Below are 14,588 nucleotides of genomic sequence, written 5' to 3'. Positions count from 1 at the left end.
TGCCTTGGTCTGCAAACCATTTATGCCTGATAGCAGAAGGGCTGCTGTTCAGACAGATCTTTGCAGATGCAGCATGAACCAGCTTGCTTGTCTGTGGCCTGCTCTGAATATTTGGCTGTGGTGTCCACGTGGGCAACACGAGTGCATTAAGATGGATGATTAGAAGTTGATGCTGTTGTATCACAGCCATCAGAATAAAGATGCAGACAGTAAGACAAAGGTCTGTCTGGGACAAACCTCTTGATAGCCCTTGCCTGAGTCCAATTTCTGTGAGGGAGAGTATGTGGGACAGGCTAGGAGGATGAGGATTTGGGGAAAGGAGTAGTTAGTTTTACTCACTTCCCATTGAAGTAAGCTGTGAAAGCAAAGCCTTTGGGGTTTTGGGGGGTTTGTTTGTTTTTTACCTTTCAGCTTTGGGATTTTGATACTGTTCAGACATGATTGCCATCTGTGTTGTGGGCAGTTTATTACGGGGGGAGGGTTATATCCAATGCCCAGATAATTGATGTGGCTTACTGAGCAAGAAAAGGCCCTTCTGGTGTGTAGTGTTCCTTTGGATTTCTTTTCACAGTTACTGAATAATTGTAATACCACAGCATTAACTCCGTGGCTTTTCTAGAAGTCTGAACAGTAGTTTTTACTCAGAATTTAAACCATCCAGTCTAAGCCTCAGGAACCTTTCTGTGTCTGCCACCATCAAACCAGTGCCTGAGGAGTACCAAACAACCCCTTTTCCAATCCCCAGCCACCCTTGTCCCATTTATTGACAAAATCCTTGTGGAAAATACATCTCAACCCCAAACTCTCCTGTGAGCTGTGGCTCATATTACTTTAAGCAGCTGGGCTGTCTTACCTAAACTTTCTGTGCTTTCCAAAGTCTTTTCCACCATGTGGTTTCTGTAGCATTGAGTTTCATCATTACACTGAATGCTGTATACTCATTTTCTGTCATTGCAGAAGAAATGAATTAAAAAAAAAATCTTAATGAGGACAGCTTGTAAATGCAAGCAATCAGAAAAAGTTTTAGCTTTTGCTACAACTTAAATCTCTGGGTTTTGAAAAGAAGGTAAGTTGAAATCCTGAAGGCAAACATAAAAAGCATCCTAACTAATTTATATGTTTAGTTTTTTTAAGAACTCGTTTACCATTAATACTGAGGGCAGCTGAATCTCTGAAATCCCCATGTTTCTCTCCCATTCTCATCTGCTCCCTCAATCTTATTGTGAACTTACTGACCTGCTGAAGCCTGGATTTTCATACCCATAGTTTAAAGACAAATCCTTCTAGTTTGACTTCTGTATATCCTACGCATTTGTGTCTCACAGAGTCTCCTGAATTGTACGTGCTAATAATACGTATTTGGTTTTGGCATAGCAGTGAGAAAGAGCAGCCAGACTTGATCTGAAGATAGGAAGATGCACTACTTCTGGCACTTTTTAATTAAAACAAACCAGAAGGGAGTGTGTGGGAGGGAAAGGTGCCTTCCTTCCAGTTTGCCTTTAGGTTCCAACAACTGGTTTGTTAGGTTGTTCTGTGCTAGATTAGAGAGGCCTCTAATAATGGATAGTCCCTCCCTGTGGGGGGATTTGTATGTTGTAATTGCCTTACCTCTCACGTTATTTTTAAGAAATGAAGCCAACTGAGCCCTTCAAGAGTCTCAGTGTAAGATACTTTCTCTCTTGGAGTAGTTTCTATGGCTTTCTGCACCCTTTCCAGTGTTCCTGTATTGCTTTGTAAAATCCAGACACCTCAACCACGTGTGGAGTCTCACTGTTGAACATGGCAGTGCCATATACTAGGAGTTTTCCGTATTGTTTTTATCTGCAAACGCTTAAATTTCTTCTAGTGAAGGTGCAGACACGTGGAAAGCAAATGTAAGCCAACTCCTAAGAGCTAGCTTTTCTTAAATAACTTTTACAAATCTCTTAGAAGTGGTATACAGCTTTCTCCTTCATTTGCTTTCTCAAGTGCCCTAAGCAATCTGTAAACCACAGAATAAACACCATTGCCACATGAGAGGTAAATTCTTTTAATTCCAGTTTGTAGATCAAAAGAGCAATCCCTTTTGGTCATAGTGTGAGACTAGAAACGAGTGTTCAGTGCCTGTACATTCCGATTTCTAAATCCGTGTCCATACCCGATGTGACCTGCATGGTGTGGGTGAAGGTGTCTGACTGCGTTTTGCTGAACGACTGCATCTCCTATTTGTATTGGCTGTGTGCACTGACAGGCCCAGATGACTCTCTGCCTTGTCTGCTGTATTATTTACCAGTCCACTGTCTTCAGCAATACTGGTTTTGTCTTCTGCCAGATCATTGGTGAAAACAGTGAATGGAATTTGGTACAGAGGCAACTTCCCCCCGTGGTTAGGATTTTTCAGTAACTGTTGGTATCTCCTGATTATTGGATTCTTTGTTTAACGGATGCATTTTGATAGTGTATAGCATTGATTTTTTTAATTTTTTTTTTTTTAAATACACGTACCAGCATGTTGCATAGTACTAAGTAGGTCACATCTGAGTGGTCAGTAAACTTAATCTGTTCTCTTGCTGGCAGAAGCTGATACAGGGGTAATAATCAGGTCAGGTGAGCTTTATGAGCCAGTCTTCCTGCCATCCTCTTTCCTAATTTATTCATGTGGGGTTTACCTATGGAGTCATTTTCCTCTACTTGGGTTGAAGGAAAGAGCAGATAACTTACTAATGTGATAGTGTCCCACGGGCTGGGGGCCCAAGGGAAGGGTTATGTGGAGAAGTGTGAAGGAGGGCTTTGACTATACCCTTGTCCTCAGGGTTTTCCTCGTGACTAGCTGTAGGCAGACTCCTGCTGCATCCATGCTTGGTACGTGTCCTCCCTGGAGCTCTGCTCTGTCTCTCCCCACGTGCGGCTGAGCGGGGACTCCAGGCCTTGAAGAAGGATCCACATATGATGAGAACGTACGCTGGTTTAAGTGAAGAGCAATGTTGTGCAGACTCAAACGGCTTTCCTTGTCTAATTTGAAAGCTTTTGTCCTTGCTGCTGCAGCTGTAACTGGTGGCAGGCAAACTTCACTGTGGAGTGAGCTGTATATCTCCTACCTGGCTGTCAAAACCAACTTCCTAGGCTGGCACTCCTAGTAAAGAAGAGTAACTGTGCTGAGTGAGTATGCAGGGTAATTAGTCAAAGTGGCATGTGAGCGATTGGAGATCATTTACCAAGCTTTCATGCTTGTGTTTATGTCCAAGTCTTCCAGCCATGTTTCCCCTTGGTAAAGTTCTCTTCCCTCTCATCCCTTTCACCACCTGTCGGCAGCTTAGCATTTGTGCCTGGCTTGCATTTTTTACCGTGACACAAACGCAATTGTCGTAGAAAAATTGCTGCTTTTGCTCTGTGTCAGCAGGTACTGATATTCATTAATTCAACTGTGTTCCCTTAGTTGCTCTGAACTAGCTGTCGGACTTGGTGTTAATTATTCTTTTCCTTTTCCCTCTGGAAAAGAAAAAGAAAAAGTTGGCACTTAGTTCTGTGACTGCCCTCGTTCTGGCTGGTTTGTCAGGTGTTGGAGGACAGATCACAAGAACACCAAGCACGAGCGTGTTCTCCTCTGAGGTAGTGGAGGCTGTACAGTTGGAGCAGTAAGAGGCTCTGATCAGCTCTGAACTGAGCCCAGAGAAGCCCTAAGAGCTTCACTCTGTGATGGTGTGGACACTAGAAGCTCTTGCTGAGTATCAATATTTTAAGCAGGATGGTCCAGTCTCTACAGCACTAAGGGCTGGATTCCAGTTTTGGCAATGCCTCTGAAGACCTTTGTCGATGTCGTGAGAACTCCCAGCTCCAGGCCTGCCCTTTTTGCCCTTAACGATGTGCCTGTCTCACTTTTCCAAGTTCCTGACCGTGGTGGTCCTGGGAGGAAAGATGTTTCCAGTTGTTAGAGTGTTGCAGTCTACGTTAGACCTGTACCCCATCTCCTGCAGTGGGTTGGATGGGCAGGATAGGCAGATCTCGGGGCTCACCGGCTACATGACTATGTGTCCACTACTTGGGAAAGTGCAGCAGAAGTACAGTTTATGCTAAGCGTGTTGTTCTTCTGCTGGGACAGAGTATTTCCAGAGAAGGAAGACAGACAGTTTAGCAAAGGCAAGCAGAGTTTTGGAAAGACACTTGTGCTTGAGAGCAGGGTTGTCTATATATCCATGGCTAACAACATGTCTGGGAAAAGTTTTGGGGGGAGAGTTAGAGTAGATGAGAAAAGAAGGGCTGAAGAAAACCGCTTTGTTCTTGTTCATAGTGAGTGTATGAGGGAAGTGTGAGCTCCTAAGAAGGAAATGAGACTCAAAAGAAATAAAGGCTGAACCTGATTCAGTACGCTTGCATGGGGCAAGGGGGTGGGAAGTCGGGGAACACAGCTGGGGCCGGCTGATTTAAACGGTATTTTCTGGGAATGGAAAAGTAGCAGTATAAGGTGTAAGCCATGCTGGTTTTTCCATCTTTGATACAGCCACCTGCTTCAGGTACTTTAGTCTAACTAGTAATAAGCACTTGATGAACCATTAGAGCTACTCTGGATGTTAATAACATTCGTGCAAATAGACAAGAAGCTCTGTTTCCCTGAATCACTTCAAATTTTGAATTCATAGATAGTTTTCAAGGTAGATTGCTGGCATTAATTGAAGGATGTCAAGCTGTTAAATAGGAAGTAGTCTGTGTTAGATGGTTCTGTGGTTATTTAACATTCATTAGTGCAGGAACATGCTTGGGTTCTTAAAGGTGGGTTTTTTTTTTTAAATCTAGAATGATTGAGATACTAGCAATCTGGTGTTAAAAGTTGTTAGCATGGTGATTCCCAGGTGGAACTGGAGACTGCATGAAAGAAATTACTTGCTTAACTGGTGAAACACTTGCTGTCTCACTTAAGTACATAGGCTGTATGGGAGTCCAAATGCAACACATGAAATAGTGGGGTCACAGTTACCCCAAATGGTCTTTTGCATTTATTGCTCATCGGCATGTTTTAGTAAACTTCTAAATCAGTGAACCAATAAAACATGGAAGGAAAGGGGATAAAAGAATTACAATATTTAGGGCTTCTTTCACTTCCTTCTTTCTAAATATAGCAAGTATAGTACAAAGTTTGGGAATATAGTTCAGAAATTTAATTTTGAAAGGTGACTAGTAATCCATTATTATGTGTATTTTTTTTTTCTTTCATTGTGTAAATAATGCTCTTCAGAAGGGTTTCTAGTGAATTTAGAGAAGACTTTATGCAGCTCTGCTTATGCTCCTCCACAGACTGTTGTCAGCTGATGCACAAAAATGCATGCTGGTCACACACTCTAATGGCAAAGATAACACCTTTGGCTGTAAAGTGCTTTTATACAAGGGAAGTATTCAGGTGTTCTTGGCTTTGCCATGTTGGTGTTGCGTGGGAAGGGAGCACAAATCAGGTAGGAAGTCAGGGCAGAAAAGGCAGAGAGGTCTTGCAGGAGCAGGTTAGGTATCAGCGGGACATATGGTAGAGATGCGGTCCGCTCGGCACAGCAGTCCTCCTCTACGCTGGGAGCTTCCCTGCAGAATCCAAGCTCCTTGGCCCCTTCACCCAAGTCCCTGCAGCAGTGTGGGGCTTCTGAGTCCCAGCTGAGCTGTCACACGCCACGCGGCTGAATTGCAGCAAGAGTGCCGCAAGAAGCCGGTTTGTCTGCCAGTCCAGCACTTGAAGATCACAGTTCTGCAAAGAAATTTCAGTCTTGAGTCCTTTTTCTTACATTGCTTGAATCTTTTCCTTAGCAGTGGTACCAGCTTTGCCAGTTAACTATAAACCACCGAGGAAGTGTTGTGTATAGACATTGTCAAGGAATCTGATGAAACTTAACTTTCTTCTAATGGTAATTAAAAGGGAGTGTTTGAATTTGTACCTAAATTGTCCAGCGCAGTGGTTTATGGGCTCTGCTGCATTTCGCTCAGATGTCGAAACAGGACTTCAGATGTTCTCGTGTGAACGATTAGACGTGCTGGGATGAGGAGGAAAAAGCCCGCCCCATTCTGTATTCAAGTTCTCCCTGTCTGGCAAGCTTTAATTAATCTTTCCTTGAACTGCTGCTATGTCCCATTTTGGCTACTGAATTTGTTTGTAGTGTATAAATTCTTATAAAAATCCTAAATGGAGGATGTAAGAGCACTGATCAGCTGAATGAGAACACACGGTTCTGAAGCTGTGGTGTGAAGCTGGAAAATAAAACCAAACACAATCCAGCACACGGACTTCTGTGGTTGTGGTTAAAAAAAAAACATAGTCAAAGTGCTGCTCCAGGGAAACCACTTTACTCTGCTACTGCTGTCTCTAAGTGCTATTTAAATGCTCACGTCAGAACATGTATGCTGTTGTTCAGGGTGAACACTGCAGTAAGGAGATGTGGGCTGGATGTGAAAGGCACTGATTAGAAAAGATTGGCTGGAGAGGGAGGAAGGTTTGGATAACCCCGAGGACTCAACAGTTGTCACTGAAGGACGAGGTTTGGGCCACCTTGTGCCACGGTTTGCGTGTGCCTCAGCGTCGTGTGAGTATCTGTGCCGAGTCTTTGAGAAGCAGGCCCTATTTTCCCAAAATGCAGGCTTATTTTTGCATAAAGCCGACATGCCCTTGATTTTAAAGTGGTTCAAGTTAAAGGGATTTCCTCTCAATGGCTTCCCCTGACTGAAATAGCTTCTCACGGTCGTGATACTTAACATTTTAGAGGTGAGATTGTAGGCTGCCCTTTAACAGGGGCAACCGTTGCTGATTCAGAGCTTAACAACAGGGCATACACAGGTTGAACGTCTTGTGCTGAGGAAAGAAAAACAACGTTAGGCCAGTGTTCCCACCATGCTTCTCCTGGCAGTGGGGGCAGGTGGGAGAAGGATGGCAGAGAGTTGTCCCTCTTGCTTGTCAAATGTTGATCTATTTTGAAAGCACCAGACTGGAAACCATTCTCTGTAACTTCGCTATGGCCTTCTAGTGATTTTTTTTCAATGCCTGAAATACATTGCTTTTTTGCTCGGCCGTCAGCAAAACATATGTGACCTTTCTCCACCTAATTCTGAAAGTTTTCTGCCTGTCACCAGCTCCTCCATGCAGTGGAGGGAAACAAGAACTTTTTCAAGCCTGAAATGGAAACCACAAACTTGAGGCTAAATACAGGCCGATGCATTTCTCTGAATTTAATTTTATTATGTTACTCAGATAGACAACTTGAGAGAGAAAACTGTTTTTTCCCTGTGCAGAAGAGATCTCTGTTTGCCCTTACTGAAGGGCAGAGAGGTAATTATCACCTGTGGGACAGGGATGGGTTAGCAGGAGGGAAACCCTAGTGTGCCCCAAAGCTGTCCTCTTGAGATTCTGCTTCAGAGATGAATTTGAATTGCTTGACTTGCCTTTTAAAGGTATTCTGTGCATCTCCTGTACGGATTAAATCGAAGGTGTTCAAAGTAGGATGCTTGTTTTGTGAAACCACACCTAATGGTGTATTTCTGTCACTTAACAATTGCCCTGGTAAATTCTTTCTGATGCACATTATTTGTATGGTTTAGACCCTGTGCTTTTCATGAGGGCACTTGATATACTTTATATATGTGAACATATTTTTAAGTGTGTAGTAGAGCAGGGATGAAAAAAATGAAGTAATACTGTGTACACACAGAAATGACCCATCTATACAATCACTGCCTGTTGAAGATATAATCACTGAGCATTAGTGATTCATTAGCAATTCTCAGTTCATTGGTTCCCAAGATGGTGATATCAAATCAGTGCAGTGTTCTTGGTTATGATCAGTGGCTCATCTAAATACACATGTTGATGGTTGTCGTTTTATGGGGAAGGATCAGACAAATGTTCCTGCAAGTTGGGAAGCATGAATGCTAAGAAGAATGTGGAGCAAGGAAAATGAGGGATCAGTGTAAATGACATGTTGTCGCAGATGGTGAAAGAGATGAGTCAGACTCAGATGTGCTAATAGCTGTTATTGATGAAGGAACTCTTTCTCAAACAGTTGTTAGTATGGTTTAAGCTTATCATTTGGGCCTGTGTGTTTATCCCCAGGCTTTAACAACACAGACTGTTGAAGAGCTGTCGCTCATAGCCACTTGTTCACAGCTGCTTGCACACATGGCTGCACGGAGAGGGTCTCCAGCAAGATGATCTATGCCAGCATCAGTGACTGGCTGTATTGTTTTCCCTTGCCTAAGAGGATACATGTCGATTATTGAAATAACCTTAAAAGAGCAGGAAGAGGGAAGAAGAATGGAGAGCTTTAATATTTTACCTGGCACATCTTCAGCTTTGCAAACCATAAAAAGTGGCACATTAGAAGTGTCTAGTTATACACACTAGTTATACAGACGGCTAAATTCTTTCAGGTGGCATCTTAAATAATGAGTTCTAGTTTTTCTACTAGTTTCAGTACGTATTATGTTGATTATGATAGGTTCTTACCTTTATTATCAAACTTCAAGTCAGCTAAAATGCCACACATGGAGACATGCTTCAGGGTGCTGATGTGGCTGGCAACGTATCATTCAACGCAAAGGTTGTTCCAAAGAGAGAGCTCCGGTCCCTCCTCCTGCAGGTGAGCTCTGGGTAGAGGCTCTTATTTGCTTTGCTCCTCCATGAACTTCAGTTTTACCTCTTCTCTCGCCACTCAAATTTACCAGGAGGAAAAAGTAAGACTTTCTGCTTACAGTTCTCCAGATTCCTCCCTGAGCCTTTTTTGGAACATCATACAGTGTTTTCTACGCTCCTGTCCTCTGGAACTGGAGCTGATCTTAAGAGATAATATGATTTTTGGTTGAGATGCCAAAGGAAAGCTGCACTAACTTTCTAGGGCCTTTGCTGGTGTTTTGCAGGTCAGAAGAGCGCCAACCCCAAGGGCTCCCTCTGGAAGGCACTATGTTTCTTTTTAAGTGACTATTCTGGGCAGCTCTCAGTGCTCAGCTCATCAAAAAGTCACTGCCTGGATTTTTGTGACTCCCATAAACTCTAAAATTGTATGGAAGTCAGAGCCAAACTTTTGCAGATGGCAGCACCCAGAGAGATTCAGGAAGGAGTGATCCAATAACATTGCAGTGAAGCAAGTGGAAGAGCTCCCAACAGGGAGTGCTTTGTCTTTTGGGACAATTTAATAAAGCTATAGTGACCCTGTAGTGTTGGGGGAGTAATACATGCATCCCTTAGAAGTAGTTATCTCATTTCTGCAGAGAACCAAGTAATTAGTGGTGCTCTAACAGCTCCTTTCCATTTCCAGGTTGTTCCACTCTTGTATCTTGTTCAGAATCTGAGAACACTTAAGAATATTGGCAGATAAGGTTCTTTTATCCAAAAAATGCCCTCTTCTTTCCCTGTCTTGATCCTTCCCTCTTTCAAACATCAACAGTTATGGCATCAGGAAGGTTGGAGGCAAATACGCGGCTGGCAGTCTTCCTAATGGGCAGAAACACAGGCTAGAGTCTCTCCTGAATTCAACAGCACAGTGGTGAAACTGCCGTAGCGTTGCTAACAGTGGCACAGCATGCATTTTGAGCTTGCAGGGTAGCTGGATTTAAGGAGGTGAGATATTGCTCATGCTAAACCTTCTACCAGAGCTGAACAACATGATGCATACAAATGCAGAAAACGTGGTCTAAGGTTTTAAAATGGCTTTCCTTATTTATTTATTTATTTATTTTCCAGAACAAAATGGTAAAAGATGGTCTGGGTTGCAAAACTAGGAGTGAAAGGGCTGCTTAGTTGCTGATTCTGGATTACTTCAAGACCAAAAAAAAAGAGGGACACTATGGTTGCCTCTCTTATCTGGCTTTAATGCAATGCCTTTCTCTTAGCCTAGCAAGTTTTCCACAAATGAGAGTGAGTGGGGGCGGGGGGGAAATGTAGGCTTGAAAACTATGGAATTAGATACTAGTGTTCCAGGGTTTTATTCCAATATACTTGTATCTAATCCCTCCTGCTGTTGGTGTCTTTTGTTGGACCCTCACTCTGCAGACTGTCTTTCTGACATACTATATTATGCTTCAATCCATTCTTTTTTCGTCTGCTGAGAGTTTCCTTTGCTCAGACTGTTCCCAGTTATAGGATAAAAAAAGATATTTTATCAATCAATATGCCAATAAGCTGAAAATATTTGCTAACTGTTACCTTTATTTGGCCCTAGATTTAAATTGTGCAGACCTACCAGGTCTAATGAGACAGATTCATTCTTGGTGTGATTGAAAGGCTGACTATGTCCTTAGTTATCTGTGAATGGAGGTGAATACTCCAAATTTCAGATCTCGGTCCTACTCTCCTGAACTTTAAAGAAATTTCTATTGGAGTTTCAATCCAAACTCTGTTGCTTGGCTTTATCTGCCTACTGCTTTGAAATGAATCCGGAGTTGAAACACCCCCCACACTTCAGGGTGGTTCAAATTTGAATTTCAAGGATGGGCAGGATCAGGAGGAAGGGAGGAGGGAAGCCAGTGGGGTTCCCTAATTACTAGTAATGTTTTAATTAAGTGGAATAGAGCTACATGCGTTTGATAATCTGAGTTCCTCTTTAGAATATTGCTATTAGGAGATACCTGCGCTGGAAGTGGTTCTTTCTCATAGCACCACAGTTGTGTGAGAGCCATTTTATCCTGTCATTTTTAATGAAAGTTAAACCAGGAGTGATAGTATTTGAAGGCTGTCACTTCTGGCTGACAGCTACTTCATCTCCATTTTCATGCACTCAGCTTTATGTTTATAAGCATCCCCTGCAAAGGTACAGCTTAAATATATGGACTTCTGCGTGCCTGTGCTACGGACCACCTACAAAATCCATTTGTCTGAGAACTATTCAAAAGTCAATGTTTAGATGTGCAAGCTATGAAAGTGTGTGTCTGTGTCTGCGTTTGGAGACAGACTTTGGATGTAATCCTAAAATACCTCCCAGGTTGCAGCTAAAAACACAGCCGGTGGAAGCACTAGTGGGTAAGGCCAGCTCAGCACGTGTCAAGTTATGTGGTGGCATGCGTCAATAAAACAGCTCTTCTACCGTCACTACTATTTTTAGTGCTGGGCCATCCCAGAATACTGCAGCCGCTGCTGCCTGCGCTGAGATGCTAAGGGCTTTACTTCGGCCCCTGTTAGCTTCTGCTCCTGGGATCTCTTAATCTTCCCCTGTGATGGAGTGGCCATCCCATGCCAGTCCTGCGGATGACACCCGGTGCCCCTGGGTTTTGGTACCCGGCTCTCTGGAAGCAGAGCAGAAGGAATCGGAGCCTTCAGAGCACTCCGGGGTTGGAAGGGCAGGGGAAGCGGAGACTGGGGCTGTCTGGACCCGCGTGCCAGTGAAATTTTACTGAAGGGACTTTCTGCAGTGCTCAGAGCAAGCTGTCACTGGGCTCCACGTTTTCAGGACGTGAAAAGGAATTGCAGTCTTTACGAGCTCTTCTAAAAGGCGCAGTAGTGGTGCTCGCTTGCAGCCTGTCGGTCAAAGCCTCGTGGGAAGCACGTTTGCAGTTTGGGGATCAGCAGAGGCACTGACGGGGATCACCGCTGTAGCGGTGTGTGCGCAGTGGTGCAGTCTGTGCTGCACGACAGAAGGGCTGTTGCCCAGGGCCTAATTCTGTCCTGTCTCCCAGAATCATGGCCACATCCAGCCTCTGCTACTGTCTTTAAGCAGCGTGGGGAGTTCAGCAAGGCTAAGTGGGCATCAGCCAGTGGGCACTTGCTGAAAACTGCAAGAAAGCCCAGCAGCAGGGAGAATAGGGGCATTCTTTCTTCTTTTTTTTTTTTTTTTTTGGGGGGGGGGGGGAATAATTTGCAATTCCTTTTTAAGAGCGTTATTTTACAGGGGCATTTAAGCTTCAGTGACCAGAGACTTGGCACCACAAGGTGTTCTCATCGCTGTCCGAGAGGCCCTCAGCACCCTGCAGAATTGGCCTGTACCTCATCACCCACATTTAGGCTGGCACATGGGCTCTTCCCTTTTTCCTTCCACCTTGCATTGCTCTCTGAGTGTGGTAGGACACGTCCTCTTTCTCCTGTGCCATGATGCCCAGACCTGTGAAATTGCTGCTGTTTCTTAGCACTAAAGTCTGTTCTGCTCCCTGTGTCTTTTGGGTCTGCTTTTGCTTCTGAATTCAGTGGGACTGCTGTCCAGAGTTTCAATATATTAGGAGAGGGACATTGTTTTTAAAAAGCAAAGCAAACTTGAATTCTGAGCAGCAAAGCATTTTTAAGGTGTAATTCATTTTATGTCAGAGTGCTTTTGAGCTGTATATAAAATAAACAAAAATCCTAAAAAAAATCCTTCAGCTACACAAAGCAAAACAAACTTGGCACATTAAATAACATGTTAATAAGCATCTATAAAATAAGATGATGGTTTCAATCTGATTTATTTTTCAGTCCAGTGGAGACAGCTGATGAATCATACATGGTTATGGCACTTGTGAATTGTAAGTCTCCTCACGACTGAAGGTAAATGTCAAAGACACCATGTGTTAGAACAAGATATTTTGCTTGGCAGGTATAGCTTATTAGGAAATAGGCTTCTGTTTTATACATACAAACTCTACATTGCTCAATTGAGTGTATCGGTTCCTTGAGCACCCATCCTGTAGCTGTCTTGTATGGTTGAATACCTCCTCCTCATTTAGGTAAATAGCATTTTCTTTGGTAGTGGAGAAGGGAGAGGGTATGATCACTGAAATCCTTTCTCTTCGGTGCTCTTCTAGTAAGCAATAAGCAGAACACATCTGTCAGCTGCGCGGTTCGGAGGCACAACGTGAGCTGGGTTAGAACTGAGTTGCCAGAAGGCAAAATGTTTGTGGCCGCGTCCTCTGCTCTTGCTGAATTTGACCTCCTACCTGAGCGGGAGCGGGTTTCTCCTGTCAGTGCTCAGAGCTCTGGCTTGGCCTTTTTCCAGCAAACAGAAGAGGCTTCAGACATTCAGGCTGAGCAAAGGACATCTGATGCAAAGGTTTTATCTCCTGACCTTCCGGGGCTCCTCTGAGAGAGGCAAAAGCTTTCCTAGAGGACCTGGCTCTGAAATGCTTCCCTGGAGAGTTTTCGCATCTGGTCTCTTTTAGCTTCTCACTGCTATCAGCACAGAGATTATTCTGGGGATAAATCCAACAGCCCTGGTGCTGACTTTTGAGAGAGGAGCAGAGAGAAGCCCACCCCCCCACCCCCGTTTGGGCAGCCACAGTTGCAGTCTGCAAACTTTGCTCAAACGCGAGCGCTGCTCTTATCAGGCAGTGTCTGTATGAATGCGAGCCGGTCAAAGGGGAGATGGGAAGATGATGGAAAACAGCATCATGCTTGCAGCACAGCATCATGCTTGCAGCACTGCTAGTGGAGCACCCTCCAGAGAGTGTGCTGTATCCACCAGAAACACAGCACAGAATGTTTCTTGCTTGAGCCTATGCATTTTCTCCCTTCACCTGAGAAACTAGTGTAGCTCAATGAGATTGGGAGACGCCAGGTACATGGACCATCATAACTTTAAGACCTGCGATTTGCTGGTGTTTTAATGACTGTATGAAAACAAAGTATGCTTTGGGCTAGGCACGACAGAAGGATGGGATTAGTATGAATGAGAGCGAAGGTATTGGTTTCCTTATAGCTTGGACTCGGCAAGTCAGACATTGGATAGGGTATGACCCTTGAGTACATCTAAAGATGAGATTATCAAAGTATTTTGACTCTGTAACTGTTCCAGTAGAACACGCATCAAGGAAAAGCGGAGCTTCAAGATGTGGCAAGCATCTGTACAAAGATGTGTCCCTAGTAGTCCCGAGCGGATGGAGGTGCCATCGTGCACATGTGAAACATGGCTCTGAAGGCTGCACCTTGATTCCTGTAGCTCCACATTCTGTCTTTTTCTCCTAGATCCTCGCCTCTTGCCTATCTGCTCTACTTACAGCCATTGATTGCCACTGCTCTGCTGCTGTGTACCACAAAGAAGTTGCAGTCCCAAGCCGATCTCTGTAACCTTGGGCACTCTGCTGGATGGTGGTTTTGAGCTATCCTACTTTCTTCTTTCTAGATGCTGCCTCCCTCACAGGTTCCTACAGCTGTGATGAGGCAACACAGGGCAGTTATAGGGAACTCTTCAGATTATATTCTGTCGTGGATTCTTTAGTTCCTATAGAAATGATTGATCCCCTCTTGCATTGTAGTCCCAGGGGAGGTAAACTCATCTTTGGCCAGTGATGAGTAGTGGAAGAGGTATGAAGGAGATGGGCACGTCGCCCTGATGAAAACCTTGTTGGAATGGAAGGTTGAGTTATTCCTGTGCTGTTATATACCCTACGCATATCTAAAAAGACCTCGTACATGAAAGTCTCCTTACTGCTAGCAGTGAGTTTCATAGATGGAAAATTCAGGTGTTCTGAGTTGTTGCAGGTGTATCTTGACAGAAACATAGCTGAACTGGTGCAAAGCATAGTGTTGACTGTCCCTCAGCTGCTGGTGTCAGGATACATTTCCAGGTTGGATGAGTTTAACGGAGTGGCAGGGACAGAGGATGCCACTAAGCAGATTCTAAGAAATTTCCTTTAAACCAACATTTTTTGGAATCTAGCATCTGAATCTCTCTTCTCATACCATGTACAGG

General features: G+C 44.0%; 1 protein-coding gene across 1 annotated transcript in view; it reads left to right on the top strand.

Moving 5' to 3' along the window:
- The window catches only part of LOC126049160 (deubiquitinase DESI2-like), a 98,571-nt gene that overhangs the window by 9,206 nt on the left and 74,777 nt on the right, over nucleotides 1-14,588 (top strand). The window lies entirely within an intron of this gene.

Source organism: Accipiter gentilis, chromosome 22 (genome assembly GCF_929443795.1).
Source record: "Accipiter gentilis chromosome 22, bAccGen1.1, whole genome shotgun sequence".
NCBI classification, from domain to species: domain Eukaryota; kingdom Metazoa; phylum Chordata; class Aves; order Accipitriformes; family Accipitridae; genus Astur; species Astur gentilis.
Note: the sequence above shows the minus strand (reverse complement) of the source record. Positions and strands in the feature narration are given on the sequence as shown.